Here is a 16,693-nt window from a genome sequence, read left to right as displayed (position 1 = left end):
AGTATTAACGACAGTGATGAACTGATGGCCACAGATGCAAGGAAATAGAATTCAGGCTTAATGGTGTCACGTTGGATTGAAACCAAGTTTTAACATAATCCCCCAAAAAGTGTTTTTAGTTAAAAATCACCCCTCAACCAATGTCACTTTCAGAGTGCTGTGGACATACTGGGGTTTACTGGAGAGGAGAAGATTGGCATCTACAAGCTGACTAGTGCTGTGATGCATCATGGGAACATGAAGTTCAAGCAGAAGCAGCAAGAGGAGCAGGCAGAGCCGGACAGCACAGAGGGTAAAACCTAGGCCATTTTTCACTTATTAGAAACTTGATCCAAGTTCTTCTTGAACTTGATCTGCTCCTCCATCCTCCACTCGCTCCCTTCTCAAAATTTTTTGTAGGAGAATATCTAAGGAGAGGACATTCTCCTCTATAAGTTTCTACCAATTGAGAAAGGCTTACTCCTTATTTTCCTTTCATCCCACATGAAAGGTGTGGATGGGTGAAAACATGATAACAAACACTAGGTGGAGCTATTGCTCAGGAGCACAATGGTATGGAAACATTCCTTTGAGATTCTGGTGTGTGATGACATGATTGCATTGCAGATTTTTGAGGTGCACTTTCAAGCTGTGAATCTCCCCATATTCCCATGCTGGAAGTAGCCATTAGAAGATGGGTACATTGTGGCCATGAAGGGATGCTCATGGTCAGCAACAAAACTCAAAAAGGCTGTGGCATTCAAGCGATGATTGATTGGTATTAACGGGCACAAAGTGTGCCAAGAAAACATTCCCCACACCGTTACACCACCTGAATGAATGAGAAGATGTAGAGGTGTTCCTAATAAAGTGTTCAGTGAGTGTATATACATTAATATTGTGTATGTTTTACTCTTTTTTGCTGTTCCAGTGGCTGACAAAGTTGCCTACCTCCAGGGTCTGAACTCAGCAGACCTGCTCAAGGCCCTCCGCTACCCCAGAGTGAAGGTTGGGAATGAGTATGTTCTCCATCCTTGAAGAGGAGTGTATGTTCCCCTAAGGTCTGTACGACCAAGCATCTTGGAAAATCAAACAACTTCCAGAAGCCCAAGCAAGTCAAAGGCAAGGCGGAGGCGCACTTCTCCCTGGTGCACTATGCCGGCACTGTGGACTATAACATCAGTGGATGGCTGGACAAGAACAAGGACCCACTGAATGACACTGTTGTTCAACTTTACCAGACGGCTGCCTTAAAGCTGCTGGCTTCCCTCTACTTTAGTTATTCTTCCACTGAGGGTATGAACATGAAATAATAAGGTCCACTCAAATGGTTTATCACTGAGTGCCCACAATTTCTAATGACCATGTGTATGTTGGAGCCAGACGTTTTTATTATAGCTATTGATTAACTTGATTGTGTCTTTCAATTGTTTTTCTCTGCAGAAAGTAGTGGAGGAAGCAGTGTTGATAGTGGTGGGAAGAAACCTGCCAAGAAGAAGGGTTCTTCTTTCCAGACTGTGTCAGCCCTCTTCAGGGTCAGTACTATGGAGAATATACTGTACCGGTATATATATATATTCAAAATAGGTAAGCTAGCTAGCCGGCTAGTAAGCAAGTCCAGTTTAGCTAGCTACTAGCCAGACATTTTCTTAACAAAGTAAATCGTTCTGTGGCAAATTAACGACAAATTAATTTAAAATTAATTTGAGACAAATTAATTAATCTCATGCGAGATTGTGGTGTCTCAAAATCGATCTGGTTTTTTCTCCCTCTAGCGTGAGTGCATCTCCATCCATGTCGGCCAGGCCGGAGTGCAGATCGGGAACGCCTGCTGGGAGCTGTACTGCCTGGAGCATGGGATCCAGCCCGACGGCCAGATGCCGAGTGACAAAACCATCGGCGGGGGGGACGACTCCTTCAACACCTTCTTCAGCGAGACAGGGGCCGGAAAACACGTCCCTCGGGCTGTGTTTGTGGATCTGGAACCAACTGTCGTTGGTATGGTTGAACAATTATGCACTTAATCTGCAAAAAAAGAAAAAAAAAGAATCGGTGAACTTTTTATTTCTAGTTCACGTGCATTGCAACCTAATGTTAATTAGTTACAGGTGATTTTTAGCTAGCGATAACAATGCTAAACTAATGATTAGCCAGCTAATGAGACCAGGTATGTGATGTACCAATGAAATGTTAATGCACGAGCACGCTGGGATGTGTCTGCAGATGAGGTCCGCACGGGGACGTACCGGCAGCTTTTCCACCCGGAGCAGCTGATCACCGGTAAGGAGGATGCCGCTAACAACTACGCCCGAGGCCACTACACCATCGGTAAAGAGATCGTGGACCTGGTGCTGGACAGAGTTCGCAAGCTGGTTAGTGTTGTCATGGTTTATTAACAATTGATTGTGGTATTGCAGGGCTTCCTCATCTTCCACAGCTTTGGCGGTGGAACTGGCTCAGGCTTTGCCTCTCTGCTCATGGAGAGGCTGTCAGTTGACTATGGCAAAAAATCTAAGCTGGATTTTGCCATTTACCCTGCTCCTCAGGTATTGCAGTGCTTTGGGATCACAATTCCAATAGATTATTTGATAAATTGCAGTAATTTATAATTAATTTATATTTCCTGAAATTAATATATCATGTAAGTAAACATTTTTGGGGGAGTATCTCTCTAAAAGTTATTTTCTCTACTCCTTTTGTATGTGTTCAGATCTCCACAGCAGTGGTGGAGCCCTACAACTCTATCCTGACCACCCACACTACACTGGAGCACTCGGACTGCGCTTTCATGGTCGACAATGAAGCCATCTACGACATCTGCCGCCGCAACCTGGACATTGAGCGGCCGACCTACACCAACCTCAACCGCCTTATCGGCCAGATCGTCTCCTCCATCACTGCCTCACTGCGCTTCGATGGAGCGCTCAATGTGGACCTCACCGAGTTCCAGACCAACCTGGTGCCTTACCCCCGCATCCACTTCCCGCTGGTCACCTACGCGCCTGTAATCTCAGCTGAGAAGGCCTACCATGAGCAGCTCTCTGTGGCAGAGATCACCAACGCCTGCTTTGAGCCCGCCAACCAGATGGTGAAGTGTGACCCGCGCCATGGGAAGTACATGGCCTGTTGCATGCTGTACCGTGGGGATGTAGTTCCCAAGGATGTCAACGCCGCCATTGCTACCATCAAGACCAAACGCACCATTCAGTTTGTGGACTGGTGTCCTACAGGCTTCAAGGTAAACACCCATTTGAAGCTCATGATTACTGCACACTGATTTTTATTCTCCCAAAAAGTGTTTTGTGTGCAAATTAATCATGATGCCCACTTGAAATAAAACAAATAATTGTGGTATATGTATTTACTGCAGTTGATCTGTCTTTTAACCATCACCTGAATTATTTTGTCAAGTATGATTGATGGTTTCCCAACTGCTTTCTTGTGCCCTTCCTGCAGGTGGGCATCAACTACCAGCCACCCACTGTGGTGCCAGGGGGAGACCTGGCCAAGGTGCAGAGGGCGGTGTGCATGCTTAGCAACACCACGGCCATCGCTGAAGCTTGGGCACGCCTTGATCACAAGTTTGACCTGATGTACGCCAAGCGTGCTTTTGTCCACTGGTATGTGGGCGAGGGCATGGAGGAGGGAGAGTTCTCAGAGGCCAGAGAGGACCTGGCAGCCCTGGAGAAGGACTATGAGGAGGTCGGAGTCGACTCTGTGGAGGGAGAAGCTGAGGAAGGGGACGAGTGACCCCACTCATTCAACACATTTTGCAGTGTTCTCTGCTGTTAATTATTAATAGGAGGTGGTGGCACCCTCTCAATGATATTTGGTCTTTTCTTTGATACTAACCTCTGAACTAAATCTGTTATTAAAGACATAAATACAGTATAGCATGTCATGTTTATTTGCGTCCATGACATTTGTATTAAAATATTGTTCACTTATTGTAAATCTTCCACACTATGCACTTTAGGTGCATAATGGTCATTTGTTCGAATGGTAATTTACATTCATGGTACATTCCTTCTCAAAGGAAATATCTTGCAAATTCCCTCAGCCACTGTTTCACCCACATAATAACCCTAGACTATTGTATTTATTTTACAAGCACAACAATGCAAACAAACAATTAGATACATTATGTTTAACATAATGTTGTTGTCTGTCAATCCTTGCATTTTAGAGTGCTGCATGAATTTGAGAAGGGTTATATTTTCCCAGTCTCATCTAGCTGTCAAATCTAAATGATCATGTGCAATGTTGATTTATTTCCCCCACTTAGATTTGAGTCCCTTTTTAAAGAACTTACTGAAAGGTAATCAACCCTATGTCAAGGGAACATAACATGATATTTCACTGCAATTTCAATTTCACAAATGGACCCCTGCTGATGCATTATTGGATCTGTGTTAAGCTCAAAATCAAAACCAACTCTATGTTACATTACAGTTATTGTCTAGGTAGGACATAAGCATTTTCAGTTTGGAACAAGGGCAACTGAAGTTGACTGTTAAAATCGCAACAAAAATAATGTTATACCCATAATATGTATAACCACAAGATGTCCCCAAAGATCACGGGATTTGAAGCCGCAGAGAGTGCCATCCATCAGTGACGCCATCTCTGACTGATTGGAGTTCAAAAACAATACATGGGGCATGACTCGCATGAGACATGACATGATACATAATAATAATAATTATTATTATAATTATAATAATTATAATTCAGTGGAGGCTGGTGACTTCCAGAATTGAGGAGGCCACATTTTTTCCCGCTTGCTCGCTTCACTCGCGATGGAATGTTCCCTGTTCTTCTTATCTGTCTTTGTTAAAAATTATTAATTTGTGTTTGACGGTACTGAAGGGATTGGCACACTCTCAGGATGGTGGATGAAGCAGCTTTTAAACCTTCTTGTTTTTAGTTTTTTTTTTCCTAGCACCAGGGGAGCCCCCCCTCCCAAATTTCGTTGTTTGGTACCTGTACTATATCAATGACAATAAAGACCATTCATTCATTCATTTTATTGCCTGCACAATGGGTCATCAAATAAACAAAACAATTGGCATGAATCTCTGGTCCGCCTGCAGCAGCTATTGTCCCTTCTGCTCAGGCTCACAACATTCACCACAACATACTACATACTGTAGTTTATTTGTACTTAATAATGGGCCTATATGTTTGCTCCTGACTGTGGGGCAAGGTATTTATGACCTCCTGGCCCCTCCCCCTGACCTGATAGGACCACTGGCTGTGACTGCATCTTGACCAAGTTTATAAGTAAGGATGTGGGCTCTGGCCCTGCCTCTCTTCTCCCTCACCTCTTGACCAAGCAGCTCCCTCTCTCTCTCTCTCTCTGTCCCCCTCCCCCTCTCTCTCTCTCTCTCTCTCTCTCTGTCTCTCTTTGCCAGACCAGCGTCCATCTTTGATGTCTGTGTACTTTTGCATTTTGAATAAATGGTCTTAAACTGCTCAATAACTGTTCTTCATTTTAGTAGCCAACAGGTTAGAAATATACGACAGATGGCGAGCCTGAATCCCGGAGGTCTATAAAAAGGAATCTACGTTTGAAAACTTAAGCTGAATCCACGGCTCTGAAGACGGTAAGAATTAAAATAGCGCTATTTTCTGTTTAAACCGCTAGGGGCGCGTGTGCAACAGCTGGGTTTTCAAGCGTTTTCTTTGAGACTAAAACAACCTTCAACTTTAAGGTTTAAAGTAAAGTAACTTGTTGGAAAAGGAAACACATCTTTCATAGTCTTTAAACTGGGGGTGAGAGCCGGGTTAAGAAGCCCGTATTTGAAAATATACGATTTAATTTGTAAGGTATTTGTAAATGAGTGATTTGATTTGCATGGTGTTATCGTGTATGTGTGTAAAATTTGGTATTAGAGGAAGACGTACTCTAATAGTGTCTATATGAAAAAGTGTAGACTGCCAGAAACAAACTGATAAAGGCATTTTGAAGTGGACTGGTATATTACTGATATACGTGTATTAGATCAGAGAAAATTCTGATGAGTGTATTTATGTGTTAATGGTAAGGGGATACGTATTTCTAAATTTGATAAAGTGTAACTGGATTATGGAGTCTGTTTTGTAAATAAGAGCATTATTTGAAGTAGATTAAGAAATCAATTCTTCAGAACTGTGTCATAGAATCCATTCTTAGACGCCATTGCCCTTTGTCCGGAGAAAAGACACGCACAGAGGGCGCGGGTTTCCCCAGAGGTTAGACAAAGGGTTGTTAAATTGACCCCCCTGCTTTCTGCCCTCTGGCCTTTTCACACATCAGGCTACAAACACGCGGTGATTTTTCAAGGAAAACGGGTTGTAAAGCCCCCCTCTTCTTGCCTCTGCAAACAAACACTCCTTTAGAAAGGAACCTGACTTTGATTAATTACATTTTAAAGTAGTTTAAAGTTTAAGCATTGTTTGTTAAAAGTAAAAGATAAATAATAGTCTAACTGGATTGAAAGATAATCGTGAAGTTGTTGTGTCGTGGAAGATGGCATTATTGTGGAAAAGCAATGTTATGTTGTAAAGATTGATCTGGGAGTCCACGGCGGGTTTCCCCACAGAGGAGAAGACTAGCCCCTCCTTCCCCTACTCCATTTTACACGGAAGAACTGGCGCATGCGCAATCGATACGCAAGTCGGTTGCTTGGCGCCGCCTGCTGGACAAAATACGACAAGACATTTTAAAACACTAAATCCTCAGGGAGATACAGCTGAGGTCGATGAAACAGTCCGATACATTAATAAATAGATGGTTATAAATGATTGTAATGTATTACATTACTTTAATTAATTTAATTAATTACAAATTGATTGAATTAATTATTCAGATCATTTTATTTCTCTGTTTTCACAAAACTTTGATCAATTGTTTTGTGACAATCTAATGATATGTTGATAATAGCTAATTGACTTCACAGGTTTACATCAATGAAGTGTCAATGAATAATTCTAACTAATCATTCATTCCTTTCACTTAACAAGTCGATTTCTTTACAGATTGTAATTAATAATTAATCATTCATTCTTTTCCAAATAACAAGTCGATTTCTTTACAGGTTATAATTAATATTTGTAATTTACATCTTATTTCAAGTTAGGTCATGTCCACAGCTTTTGATTAGGAATAGCAGAATAGATTGTATTGATAATTAAGCAGTAAAAGGGTTTTTGTAAATCAGTGAATACTTAGGTGTTGACCAGAACTGTAATTAGTATTGAATGAGTAATTAAGTGACACATATTCATAAACAATTAGGAAACACATTTAAGTATAAAGTACTTACACAGATATTAGATTTAAGTTAATACTGCACTGACATACACAAGAGGCAAATCTGTTGTTCTGGGTTGTAGTGGTTTTGTGTGGGCGGTTAATACAGTTATATTGGACTAGCATTTGTTTAGCAAACAAGACAAAATAAGGTGGGTTGTAAGAAGCGTACACCTTATCTAATATAGAATATTGTCAGCATATTGAGCAAAGTAGAATGGGGTCAAACTCAACGAAGCTGTTAAAAGATATTAGTGAACATCGTGGAATGTTGGCTACGTTATCCCCTATGGCTGTAGTGGAAAAAATGAATCCTCTTGTTAGGGAAATTAGCAAAATGTCTACGAAATGGAATAGCCGTTGGGCATACATTGAACAGCCGTGGCCGAAAGAGGGCAGCCTTAATTTACAAATAATTGCAACATTGGAAATACTTATCAATGGGCACAAAGCACATCAAAGAGGAAAGATTAGATCAGAGAAACGCAAGTTAGAGTTAGCTATTTTAGATCTATTTAAGGTAGAGGGACAGAAAATAGCTCAGATGGAACCGGAAAAGAAAAAAGAATTGGCCAGAACACTGGAACAGAAATTGAACATTTCATCCCCAGACATGTGTCCTGTCTCCAGTCCCCCTCCATATGCTAAGGCACTGGAGGAACATTCCCAGAAGAAGAAGAAGGAGCCAAGGGGAAAAGGGGACGACAGGAGTGACGAGGAAGATGACAGCGAAGATGGCAGTGAAGACTCAAGTGATGACGACAATGCAGATGGAGGCTACAACGCGCAGGTCAGGAAGATGATAGCCACAGCCGAAAGGAAAGGTGGGAGAAGACGCCCGGAGAAAGCGGAAAGAGAGGAAGATTGTCACCGAATGTCATCAAATACATTAAAGAACTGTCCAGTGCTGATTCGGGGTAACAAGATGGAATATCATCCGTGGCATCATACAGATCTGTCTGAAGTGATGGAGAAGCTCCCCGTTCTTCAAGAGGGAGGACATTCGTGGACGCGAGAGGTCGACGTGATACTGACAGGAACGCAGGCCGCAATGGGAGACCTGAAAAGACTCTTAGCTTTTATTGCAGGATTGGATACAATGCAGGAAATATTGATGAAGGCAGGACTTCATAGATATATCAATACATCAGTTTATGATCCAGAGCTCTTCGCAGCAAACAGAGGCAAACTGTGGAAAGCAATCAGGGAGATCTACCCTACTCACATTCACCCAGACAATATCATTGTGAAGCCACTGGGGGGGGATGAGAATCCCAGGGGTTATGTTGCCCGTGTGCACTCTCAATGGAGAAGTGTGACAGGGAAAGACGCTGAAGATAACCCCTTAGAAAAATCCATAATCAGGGAAAAAATACAAGAAGGGCTTCCTACCCCAGTTAAGGATAAGCTAGCAGAAGTGGTGGGGCTACGACACATGAACAAAGCTGTTTATATAGACCACGTAGCTCATCAAGTTGAGTTATATCGAAAGAACATTCAGATACAGAAGGCACGAGACGAAGAATCCCTCAGAATATTGACTCATTTGCAATTGACTGAAAGCGAGAGGAACATAGAGGGAGTGCAGGCTTTAGCCCCACAGCAACAGCCACCTGGAGTGCAGACTGCTACTTACCAGTCCTACTCACAGGGGCCACAAGGGGGGTATCCTGCTACTTACCAGTCCTACCCACAGGGGCCACAAGGGGGGTATCCATACCCACAAGGGCCACCAGGGGTGCAAGCGGTTCCATACCAGATGTACACACAGCCTGGCCAAGGACCACCACCAGGGGGATGGACAGCAGCAGGGAAGGAGATGCTAGAACCATGTTGCCAATGCGACCAGAATGGACATCTAGCCTGTACCTGCTGCTACAGGCCCCAGGGGGGCGCAGGGGGGAGCCAAGGAGGAGGATATTGGCCTCCTACTACACCTGCTCCAGGAGTGATGAACCCTTACGGAGGCCCAGCAGCTGGCCTATAGGGGTGCCCGGAAGATCCGAGTGGGAGGTGCCAGCTGGTGGTGACAAAGAAGCCTGAAGACGCCACGCACCTTCCTATGTCTGGAGAATATGTCAAGACAATCGGATTTGAGGGAATTAAACAGCTGATTCCTACAACTGAGCTTGTAGACTTAGAGTACAAGGGACAGAGAGCAACTCTGTCAACACTTGTGTCAGAACACACGCCAACAGGGCTGCTAGGGAGAGATGCTCTATGCCAATTGAACTGTACAGTAAAATGCACACCTGACGGCTGTCAGGTGACGGTGCCATCCGGTGTTCAGATTCCATCGACAGCCAGAGTGATTAAGCATAGAACAGACCTACAAGCTTTGCCTTTAAAGGGAGCTGATATAGAATATTGGGTTGATGGGTCTTGTTACGGGGTAGGAGAAACTTTGTGCGCTGGGTATTCCTTAGTTAAAGCACAGAATTCAAAGTTTATTGTAGAACAGGCTGAGGCAGTTCCTCAGCCTTGCTCGGCTCAGTTGGCTGAATTGATTGCCCTCACGGAAGCATGCAGCTTGGGAACCGGACGGAGAGTGACAGTGTACACCGACTCTGCCTATGCACATAATGTTTGTCATTTTAATGGAGCTGTATGGAGGGGGCGGGGTTTTAAGAGAACTGATGGTACGCCTATACAGCATCACGCACAGATCATGAAGCTGTTACAAGCCATGATGAAGCCAAAGGAATTAGCCATAGTGAAGTGTGCCACACACAGGTCTGACTCATCACATGTCACACAAGGTAACAGGGCTGCAGAAAATGCAGCCAAAGCCATTACAGGAGCAGACAAGGCAGGTAAAGGTCTTCTGGTCACACATGAAAAGCAATTACAGGGCATGGTCACACTTGAGGATTTATTGATGTTACAGAGTAGAGTAACTACGTTAGACAAGAACGTTTGGCTAGCAAGGGGGGCAAGTCAGGATGACACAGGTCTATGGAGGAATCATGAGGGGTTGGTTGTAGCACCCTCAGATTTAATAGGCATGTTAATACGGGAAGCTCATGGATTAGCACATGTGGCTAGGGGGGAGGTAAGACGCAAGATCACCAAGGAATATGGGTTTTGGAGTCCATATTTGATGGAACAGATTGACCATGCTTTAGGTCAATGTGGGGTCTGTTGGAGAAACAACATCAGAGTGGGTACACCAGTGGTGTCTGGGCATATCCCTACCCCAATAGGGCCACGGGTGGTGGACAGGGGGGTGGATGTACAGAGTAGGCAGGATGTTGTGCCAACAGGTGCCGAGGTCCCCAGAGAACCTGAGAAGGAGGAGCTACGAGGAGATGCTGTGGTGTTGCCAGAGCCAGTGGCAATGCCAGTGTTACAGCCAGTGACATTACCGGCAGTGCCTGAAACCGAGGGGACAGTGGAAAGCTGTCCAGATGCCAATGAACCAGAAACCAACGAAGCAGAGAGTGCTGACAGTCTGGAGGTCCAGCCTGGGAGTGTCCAAAGCCTGGACACCTGTGCTACTGGGGATGCTGGCGAGTGCCTGCACCATGCTTCAGATGATGCTGAGGGCGACTCCCCAGACCTTGATCAGCGTGGGAGGGGACCAGGCGGCTGCCTGAACCTCAATGACACTGACGGACGACGACCAGTTAGGAAAAGATTAAAGACTATGAATAGGGTAGTGAAGCAGCAGATCAAAGGGAACGACGGGAATGGACAGCAGATGATAGCATGGCTGGAAACGGTCTTAGGGGCATGGGAAACTTATTTTGCTAAGATAGGAGCACCTATTATAGCAGACATGATTTTTGACTTTCTTAGGAGGCAGGGCCTCATTGACTGTTTTTGGAAAATCAGTCACTCAGTCCACGTTAATGAACTTTTCAGAAGACTAGTCCTCACCTGAGGTGAAGATCTATGCATTAATGCATTCCCTTTGTCCTATGCTTACTGTTGGAGAATTATGTGTTATGATAACTGAATGTCATTATTTGTGTATTGTTTGTTTGTTTCTATATCGTGTGATTGAGGTCAGTTGAGAAGTGATGTGGTGGTTATACAAAGCTAGGAGAGAGGTTCTGTTCCTAGCGCAACGAAAATGGAAGCTCCTGACTATGAAAGTGTTATCAATCTGAGACAGCGGTAAAGGCTGTTCTCCAACTGGGTTCAAGTGCTAGCAACCTCTGACCCTGACGCTTCAAGGACAAAGAAAACATCGGTCGTTGGAAGTTTCTGTATTGATTTGTGCATGATGAACTGTGTTTAGTTTAATTTGTATTATTATTTTTAGGATTCTTTTTTATTGTTGATTGTTTTGTATTTGGTTTATATGATATCTTTGGTTGCTGGTACTGGTGCTGGGTTGGTCTGTGTTATTATGTTTCTTGTGTTGTGTGTTGATGTAGTTTTTCTGTTGTTTATTGGAACATGTTGTTTATTTTTTTTAAAAAATTTTTTTTTTTTTTCTTTGGTTTCTTAGTTGCAGTCGGTGGGGTTTTGTGTTTTTGTTTTTGTTTTGTGGTCATTTAGTTTCGGAACACCTTCTGGGTATTCCGAGGGGGGAATCTGTAGTTTATTTGTACTTAATAATGGGCCTATATGTTTGCTCCTGACTGTGGGGCAAGGTATTTATGACCTCCTGGCCGCTCCCCCTGACCTGATAGGACCACTGGCTGTGACTGCATCTTGACCAAGTTTATAAGTAAGGATGTGGGCTCTGGCCCTGCCTCTCTTCTCCCTCACCTCTTGACCAAGCAGCTCCCTCTCTCTCTCTCTCTCTGTCCCCCTCCCCCTCTCTCTCTCTCTCTCTCTCTCTGTCTCTCTTTGCCAGACCAGCGTCCATCTTTGATGTCTGTGTACTTTTGCATTTTGAATAAATGGTCTTAAACTGCTCAATAACTGTTCTTCATTTTAGTAGCCAACAGGTTAGAAATATACGACAATACAATTATTAATTATTAATATTAAAAATAAAACTGTTCAATAAATCCTAAATGTTGTCTACCTATTCGATGTATAAATCGCGCCAGAATCTCGCCGACTTCCGAGGTCATTTTAAGCAAAAGTATTTGGCCAAATTAGCTATTATTTTCAGGGATAATAGCCATGGGTGTTCTAGACGTGTCCTGCAAAGGACAAGCCACTATGGCGAGTGTTTCTTTGACTGAAGTAACTGGCGAATTCTCAAAATGGCTTCATGTGATTGGACGTACAAAATGTCAATCATTCAGCCCTGGACTCAATGCATGGTGAGGCCAGGCCTCCTCTGCCCACCCATTTTCAGTGATTTGGCCAATCACATATTGCCATGAAAAAAATTGCATTACATTGGCTTCTATGAGAAACCACTTTCCTAGGGGAGGCCTGGCCTCCCTCAATAGAAACGGATAGGGATTCTGGCCTGTAGGTGCTTTACAATTGCAATATTGGGTTTTAGCCATGGAAAAGATGTATGAACAAAACGGAAATAATATTAATAAATAATATTAATATAAACAAATGTAAAATATGTTTTTTGTTAAATAAAAAAATAAAAAATAATATAATTATTCCTTTTTTAAATCTCTCTCTCTTCTCTCAAATTATTGGGGAGGCCAGGCCTCCTCCACCTCTATGGAGGAGCCTCCACTGATATATATATATATATATATATATATATATATATATATATATATATATATACAGTACCAGTCAAAAGTTTGGACACAAGTTCCCATTCAATTGAATGGGGAAGTGTGTCCAAACTTTTGACTGGTACTGTATGTGTGTGTAGATACACAGGATAACTTTCTTAATCCTTACACGTTTATTAAACTATCAGTTAGGTTGTTGTGACCATGTGATGATGATGATACGATGGTAATACCTGTTGTTATAACATTGTAATATGTAATTACAATGCATGCACTTATTACATTGAATAGGAGAACTTGGGGAAACTGATGACTCATTTGAAAAGCACCCATCCCCATTTCGTAAGATGTCTGATTCCAAATGAAACTAAAACCCCCAGATAAACAAATGCACCACACCATATTGTTGTTTTAACATTTTAGAATTAAACAGCTTTAGCCCACCTGTTTTTCAGGTGCTATGGAAAACCATCTGGTTATCCACCAGCTGAGGTGTAATGGTGTACTGGAAGGAATCAGAATCTGCAGAAAGGGTTTCCCAAGTAGAATACAGTATGGGGACTTCAAGCAGAGGTATTTTGCATTTGAACACCTTTTATTTAAGAACCCTTTTCTGTAAACATACCTCTAATATTGAGACCTTTTCCCCACCAGGTATACATTATTGAATGCCAGTGTCATCCCAGAGGGCCAGTTCATTGACAATAGGAAAGCTGCAGAAAAGCTCCTGGGGTCTATCGATGTGGACCACAATCATTATAAATTTGGGCACTCTAAGGCAAGTCAGTTTAAATGTGATTAGTTCTGCAATAGTCGTCCTTGGATATTTTATATCAGATATAAACACAGACTCCTTGTTACATCGGAGGATGTGGCCATATCAAAATGGCTTCAAATATCTATTTCCGACAGGTGTTCTTCAAGGTAGGCCTCCTGGGATTGCTGGAGGAGATGAGGGACGAAAAATTGGCCGCCCTCATCACCATCACTCAGGCCCTGTGTCGTGGTTACCTCATGAGGACAGAGTATTGGAAGATGATTGAGAGGAGGTATTGACTATGCTGAAAGACTTTGATGACCAAACCTGAGCTCGGACTTAATCTCAGTTTGATATAACCACACACATCTCAAGACCGAATTTGCCCCTTAGATGGCATTGAGTATGTTCATATCAAAGAAGCCTAATTTGTTATCTCTTAACAGAGAATCCATTTACATCCTCCAATACAACATGCGCTCCTTCATGAATGTGAAACACTGGCCCTGGATGAAGCTGTACTTAAAGATCAAGCCACTTCTGAAGAGTGCTGAGACCGAGAAGGAAATGGCCACCATGAAAGTAGAGTTCACTAAGTGTAAAGAGGACTTGATCAAGGCTGAGACCAAGAGGAAGGAGATGGAGGTCAAAATGGTGTCACTGCTCCAGGAGAAGAATGACCTGCGACTGCAAGTTCAATCTGTGAGTACGGTATACAGTATTGTTAATCCATATGAAAATATTTTATTAGTAATATATATATATATATATATATATATATATATTACAGTTTTTTACGATTGCTAACTCACCATGTTCAATACTGAAACCACAGTTTCACAACTCTTCATACAGTCTGCATTCGTAACACTCATGTTGGCCAATGACTTCATTCATGTCTCAAAAGAAGCTCGTTCAACCACACACTGTCAACAATGTTCACTCAGAAGCATACACTGTCATTCATAACATTCTGACTTACAAAATACTAACAACAGGGAGCATTACATAGTTTGAATGATTTTCACAAGAATGAATATTTCATTATAAAAATGGTTTGATTTATAGTAATCATAGACAGAATAGTTGACTGTAAAATTGTAAAGTACCGGTATTAGGCAACAAGAATGAATCAGAAATGCTGCAATTTGCTTCTATCCTTTATCCTATCTTTTGCTTCTATCCTTTACTGTATTCTATCGTTTATCCTTTTTTTTCTCCAGTATCTTTGCAGAAAGTAAGTTACGGTACATTTACTTCAAAGTACACTACATTTACTTGTGTAAAATGAAAAGTGAAAAATAAAGTGGAAGATGCAAAGTTCAAATAAAAAAGAAAAACAGATATTCCAGGGCTACAATACAATAGCAATCACACCAAAGAAAATGTCTCACTCCTGAGGATTTTGGTCCACCCTCTGGTCTGCATCTGGTCACATCTAATGTCTTCCCAGGCAATGCATCTAGTCTATTTCATTTCATTGTATATATTCTGCTACTGTAATATTTTCTAGACATTTCAATATGATTACTGCAAATAGTGAAAATACCACCGCTCATCCGTTATCAGACTTTGCTGAGGTTCTGGAACTGAAGAGTATCAATAGAGTGCAAAATAACAGCATCTGCACACTCAAACACTGTGCAAAAAAACAGTTTATTGCGAGCTTTCTGTCATATATGATAGGAATATGATTACTGCAAAATTGCACCAAATAATTCAGTTTTGAACGTGTTCTTCAGAGTTTTGAACACAGTATGTTAGCAATGAAAAAATGTGTTGCAAATACATAGTATTTTGCAAGTGGGGGAGTTTTAATGAGAGAAGTGTTATGGCATTTGGAGAACGTAGTCATTGAATGCATTCTGTATGAAAGCAATGTACAAATCACAGAGAAAGAGTCACAGTTTTGTTCACATGGGTTTCTGCTCTGCTGACTGTATGAAGAGTTGTGAAACTGTGGTTTCAGTATTGAACATGGTGAGTTAGCAATCGTAAAAAACTGTATTAGTTGGTTATGATCAATACCATGTTAATAGCCAACATGTCAGCACAGCCAATATGAGTAGGGCATGATACAACATCCAAACAAGTATCTTGTTTGTAATTTAAAAAAACTTCCCCTCAGGAAAGGGAGAACCTGTTGGATGCAGAGGAGCGATGTGAGGGGCTTATCAAAAACAAGATTCAGCTGGAGGCCAAAGCCAAAGAGCTGTCTGAGAGGCTGGAGGATGAGGAGGAGATGACTGCTGAGCTGACAGCCAAGAAGAGGAAACTGGAGGATGAGTGCTCTGAGCTGAAGAGAGACATCGATGACCTGGAGCTCACACTGGCCAAGGTGGAGAAGGAGAAACATGCCAATTGGTCATTGTTGAGATTTGGTCCAATCTTTTGCAGGTGCGTGAGCTGGAGGGAGAGCTGGAGGCCGGACAGAAGAGGGTAACTGATGCCATGAAAGGAGTCCATAAATATGAGAGGAGAGACAAGGAGCTCACCTACCAGGTTAGGAATGTGTTCATATCAGTCAGAGTAACATTAATAGACAGTTTGAGAGGTGATCCTATTCCAATCCTGATTGATTATCTTCCCTTTTGCCAGAATGAAGAGGACAAGAAACATGTTCAGAGACTCCAGGACCTGGTAGACAAGCTGCAGCTTAAAGTGAAGTCCTACAAACAGCAAGCTGAAGCAGCTGTAAGATAAGATCTGTAGCCTATACTGTGGGACAGTGGAGCCTGGTGGAGATAGAAATCAGAGGATGGGCTAATTTTAATGCATGGAATGGAATGAGGAGTGGGATCATAACAGTTTGACAGGATGATAATCATGGTGTAGTCATTGTTACAGGAGCAACAGGCCAATGCTCACCTGACTAAGTTGAGGAAGGTAAAGCGTGATCTGGAGGAGGTCAACAAGATGAGAGCCAAGAGCAGGGACAGTGGAAAGGTACTGTACTGTTCCGTTTTTGAACTTGAAAAGCCACATCTGGGGTTAGGTTTAGGGTCACATGTCAGTGATTTTCACAAGGGAATACATTACAATATTTTCCCTTAT

The 16,693-nt window shown here is 42.4% G+C and overlaps 1 pseudogene across 1 annotated transcript; it reads left to right on the top strand.

Moving 5' to 3' along the window:
* Window positions 1-1,841: 1,841 nt before the first annotated feature.
* On the top strand, window positions 1,842-3,729 carry LOC308167370 (tubulin alpha-3 chain-like; annotated as a pseudogene). The gene is made up of 4 exons: window positions 1,842-1,977; window positions 2,203-2,525; window positions 2,690-3,217; window positions 3,436-3,729. The product of its transcript is annotated as a tubulin alpha-3 chain-like (transcript).
* Window positions 3,730-16,693: the final 12,964 nt, after the last annotated feature.

The sequence above is a fragment of the Nansenia antarctica genome (assembly GCF_963989245.1).
Source record: "Nansenia antarctica genome assembly, chromosome: 11".
In the NCBI taxonomy this organism is placed as follows: domain Eukaryota; kingdom Metazoa; phylum Chordata; class Actinopteri; order Argentiniformes; family Microstomatidae; genus Nansenia; species Nansenia antarctica.
This window is presented reverse-complemented; position numbering and strand designations above follow the sequence as displayed.